Below are 5,000 nucleotides of genomic sequence, written 5' to 3'. Positions count from 1 at the left end.
GAGGAGTGTGTGAGAGGAGTGTGTGAGAGGAGTGTGTGAGAGGAGTGTGTGAGAGTAGTGTGTGAGAGGAGTGTGTGAGAGTAGAGTGTGAGAGGAGTGTGTGAGAGGAGTGTGTGAGAGGAGTGTGAGAGGAGTGTGTGAGAGGAGTGTGTGAGAGGAGTGTGTGAGAGGAGTGTGTGAGAGGAGTGTGTGAGAGGAGTGTGTGAGAGGAGTGTGAGAGGAGTGTGTGAGAGGGCAGTGTGAGAGGAGTGTGTGAGAGGAGTGTGTGAGAGGAGTGTGTGAGAGGAGTGTGTGAGAGGAGTGTGTGAGAGGAGTGTGTGAGAGTAGAGTGTGAGAGGAGTGTGTGAGAGGAGTGTGTGAGAGGAGTGTGTGAGAGTAGAGTGTGAGAGTAGAGTGTGAGAGGAGTGTGTGAGAGGAGTGTGTGAGAGGAGTGTGTGAGAGGAGTGTGTGAGAGGGCAGTGTGAGAGGAGTGTGTGTGAGGAGTGTGAGAGGGCAGTGTGAGAGGAGTGTGTGAGAGGAGTGTGTGAGAGGAGTGTGTGATTGGAGTGTGTGAGAGGGCAGTGTGTGAGAGGAGTGTGTGAGAGGAGTGTGTGAGAGGAGTGTGTGAGAGTAGAGTGTGTGGGAGGAGTGTGTGAGAGGAGTGTGTGAGAGGAGTGTGTGAGAGGAGTGTGTGAGAGTAGTGTGTGAGAGGAGTGTGTGAGAGGAGTGTGTGAGAGGAGTGTGTGAGAGGAGTGTGTGTGAGAGGAGTGTGTGAGAGGAGTGTGTGAAAAGAGTGTGTGAGAGTAGAGTGTGTGAGAGGAGTGTATGAGAGGAGTGTGTGAGAGGAGTGTGTGAGAGGAGAGTGTGTGAGAGGAGTGTGTGAGAGGAGTGTGTGAGAAGGCTACCTATGAAGTAACAGCAGCTGTGAGAGACTGAGATGCTGATGCTAATGCTGTTGCCTGAGCCATAACTTCTATTTCATTTTCCTGCACAGGAAATCTGAGACGGCCACCACACACACACACACACACACACACACACACACACACACACACACACACACACACACACACACAGTAAACACAATCATCGCGCTCACACTCATCCACACAAATTAACATCCTGCAGGAGAGGCCCAGAATGTGTGTGTGTGTGTGTGTGTGTGTGCATGCACACGGGTGTGTATAGGATCTCTCTCCATAGCTGGGTGTGTGGGTGTTTGTGTTTGTTTGCCTATATATGCTTGTGCATACCTGTGTTTGCGTGTTTGTGTATCTATGTATGTTGGTGCCTGTGTTTTTCTATGTATGTCCATGTGTGTTTCTGCACACACACATACACACACACACACGCACACACACATGCACACACACACACACACACACTCTTGTCTCGAATCGCCTCCCCTGATCGTTCCACTGGAGCCATGGGTTACCTGACCGGGGGAGGCGAAGGACAGCATGGCGGCAACGTGCCGCTACATTAGTGCTCTCCGCTGCGCTACACGAGCGCCGCCATGACAACCCGACACCCAGGCAGCTGCGATGGCGGCGACACACTGGAGAAGGTCTAGTAAATAATTCACCGTGGTTCATCCACACACTAATGTGTGTGTGTGTGTGTGTGTGTGTGTGTGTGTGTGTGTGTGTGTGTGTGTGTGTGTGTGTGTGTGTGTGTGTGTGTGTGTGTCTGTAGTTCCTGCACAAGCGCGGGTCAATACATGGCTACTGTCATTTAAAGGGAATAGATGAACCTGCCTGTGCTCTCGATAGCACCAGAGAGATTTATAACGTCTTCTTTAGAGAGGACTCTTAATGAAAGCTCACACCTGACTCTTTATTAAACGTGCACACACACACACACACACACACACACACACACACACACACACACACACACACACACACACACACACACACACACACACACAATCATACACACACACACAGAGACACTCACACCAGACACACACACACACAGACACTCACACACACACACACACACACACACACACACACACACACACCCACACAGACACTCACACACACATTAGCCCAGACACACATAGACAGACAGAGACACATATACACACAGAGACAGAGACACTTACACACACACACACACCACACAGGACCACACGTCTGTGTCGGTGTCAGTGACTAGACCTGCTAATATTATCAATAATAGAAGGAGCTGCATTAATACTTAACACATTAACCTGAGGCTGGCCTGCACTGAAAGAATAATGAGGTGAAATATTGATAAGTGTCGCTCCTTTGAACCACAGAGCATGTGTGTGTGTAGATGAGTTTGTGTGTGTGTGTGTAGTTGGGTTTGGATGTGAGTGAGTGAGTAAGTGTGTGTGAGTGTGTGTGTGTGTGTGTGTGTGTGTGTGTGTGTGTGTGTGTGTGTGTGTGTGTGTGTGTGTGTGTGTGTGTAGGTGGGTTTGTGTGCGTGTGTGTAGTTAGGTTTGAATGTGAGTGAGTAAGTGTGTGTGTGTGTGTGTGTGTGTGTGTGTGTGTGAAGATGTGTAAGACTATGTGTAGTTGGATTTGTGTGTGTGTGTGTAGTTGTGTTTGTATTTGAGTGAGTGTGTGTGTGTGTGTGTGTGTGTGTGTGTGTGTGTGTGTGTGTGTGTGTGTGTGTGTATGTAGGCGTGTTCAGATTAGGTGTGTGTGTGTTAAAGGATTTAAATGTGTTATTTTATGTTTGGTAGCGTGTCTGTGTGTCTACATGAGCGTGTGTGTGTGTGTGTGTGTGTGTGTGTGTGTGTGTGTGTGTGTGTGTGTGTGTGCGTGTGTGTGTGCCACAGCACAGATAAGTCTGCCTAATTGGAAGGCCAGTGGCCTGCTCTACCCGCGTGCTGTCCGCCCAATTTGCACATGTGGAATTGCAGACACACTGCGTCCCCATGCCCTCCGCACACAGCGTGCACGCCACCCTCCACACACACACACCCCTGCCACCCTCCACACACACACACACCCCACACCCCTGTGGAAACAGTATCAATTATGCCCCCGAGCCACTCCACAGCACAGACATGGAGCTACACACACATACGCACACACACTTACACCCTTGCACCCTCACATACACACACACACACACACACACACACACACACACGTGCTCACAGACCCATGCCGAGGGGGATAATGAGGACCTGATTAAGGAAGGTGACGAGCCAAGGAAGAGGGAAAGACAGAAACCCAATTATATCCATCTACTCCGGCTACATCAGCAGTGTCACCAAAACCACCAAAATCCTCCCTGGAAAACACCCTTAGCCTCATCTGCATCAGCAATGCCAACCAGTGGAAAAGAAGCAAGAGGATTTGGCATGAACTTGTTCGGCAAAAGGCACATCACACAATCAATGCCTCAGATCTCAGAAATTGTAACAAAACACAGTATTCATGTCCGATATCGTTTTTCAATTAATTATTCCTGCTTTCTCTTATCATATATTGTTACCTCCAATTAATCAGTAATCAATAAATTAGACTGCTTTGAGAAAGGAATTTTGTACAGTATTAAGATTATATTAAAAGTTTAAATTATTCTAGAATTTTTAAAATGGTGTTCCATTGCCTCTACAGTTACTGAGATGGCAGTTGGAAGTAGAATAACAGACAGAGTCGTAACGGTATTAATTATCGGACGGAGTGTGTTATCGGCAAACGTTCGCAATGTCATGTTAACACATTATTAAACTGAGCATATTGATTGTTAATCCTTTATTAAACTTTAAGCAATTTGATTGTTTAACAGAATGGCCGATGTTTGACACTGTCCGAAAAACTGACATAGCTACGCTAAAAGTACTAAAAAAAAACAATGAGTTCTCCAAAAGAAGAAATGACAAATTCATTTGACTGATTTGATTTAAGGTCCTGGAGTCGTGCCTTACTATTCCTCTTCCATTTAGCATTTGAAGTGTTTCTTTCAGGCCTCTATATAAGCGAACCTTTCAACTTATTTTACGCTACTGATGCCATGGTAAGAAGCATGCACACTGACTGTATCTGAATGAAATAAATTAATTAGAGCCTTTGTAATTTGTCATGGCCTAGATGGTTCACCTTGGTTCCCATGGGATTGGTAGGTGAAAGAGAGAAGTGTGTGTGTGTGTGTGTGTGTATGGAGCTCCTGTCTCTGACAAAGAGAAGAGAGGGTCGCTGTCGTAGAGAGTAAAACTAAACGCCACTGTAACCTCCCATCAGCAGAGAGAAGAGAAGAGAAGATTGCAGTCACTCTTTAACACAAGTCAGAGAGAGACCGCTGCTGCAGGATGTGCAAAACATAATTTAAATAACATAAAGTATTACTGGAGATCAAAATTAAGATTTCAAAGATATATTCTGTATGTCATTACTTCATAACAAGGGAGCCATATGGTAAAAAGAGAACAGAAATACAAAACAAAATATATAATCCATGGTAGTTGATGTATGGAACACTAATTATAATGAAGCTGTTGTGTGCCATAATTAACAGTGCTCTGTGTATCTCTGACCTTTATAACACTTCCTGACAGTCTGCTAGCATCTTAGCTAGAGCTAAGATTTGGACAGAGTGCTTGTGCTTCTAGGTGTTGGTTGGGAGTCGTGATAGTGTGCAACATACACAGTACATAAAATAACACGATGCAAAGAATGCAGTTAAATGAATTCAAAATGAAATCAAAAAACCAAAGAACATAAAAGAAAGAGAAGAGAAGAGAAGAAACAGTGGATTAGGAGAAGTCATGACATACCTGTGACACTGTGATGGTAGTTCCCACCCCCTGAAGGCAGAAAAGAAGGGCTTTTACAGAATCTCCTCAGCCCCCCACATCCATCCACATCCCCTCCCCCACAGGCAAACAACCACAGTACTGTACAACAGCAGAGACCAATCAGGCCAGCCCACCAATCAGGGTGAGGGCACAGGGCGGCTGACCAATCAGGGTGAAGGTTAGGGGGCGGCTGACCAATCAGGGGTCGGAGAGAAGCACTAGCAAGGATTTTTTTTTTTTT

General features: G+C 46.2%; 1 protein-coding gene across 1 annotated transcript in view; it reads right to left on the bottom strand.

Annotated features, from left to right (window-relative positions):
• The window catches only part of pbx3b (pre-B-cell leukemia homeobox 3b), a gene marked incomplete at its 5' end in the record, with an annotated part of 115,859 nt that overhangs the window by 9,860 nt on the left and 100,999 nt on the right, over window positions 1-5,000 (bottom strand). The window lies entirely within an intron of this gene.

Source organism: Sprattus sprattus (assembly GCF_963457725.1).
Source record: "Sprattus sprattus genome assembly, chromosome: 15".
Lineage (NCBI taxonomy): Eukaryota > Metazoa > Chordata > Actinopteri > Clupeiformes > Clupeidae > Sprattus > Sprattus sprattus.
Note: the sequence above shows the minus strand (reverse complement) of the source record. Positions and strands in the feature narration are given on the sequence as shown.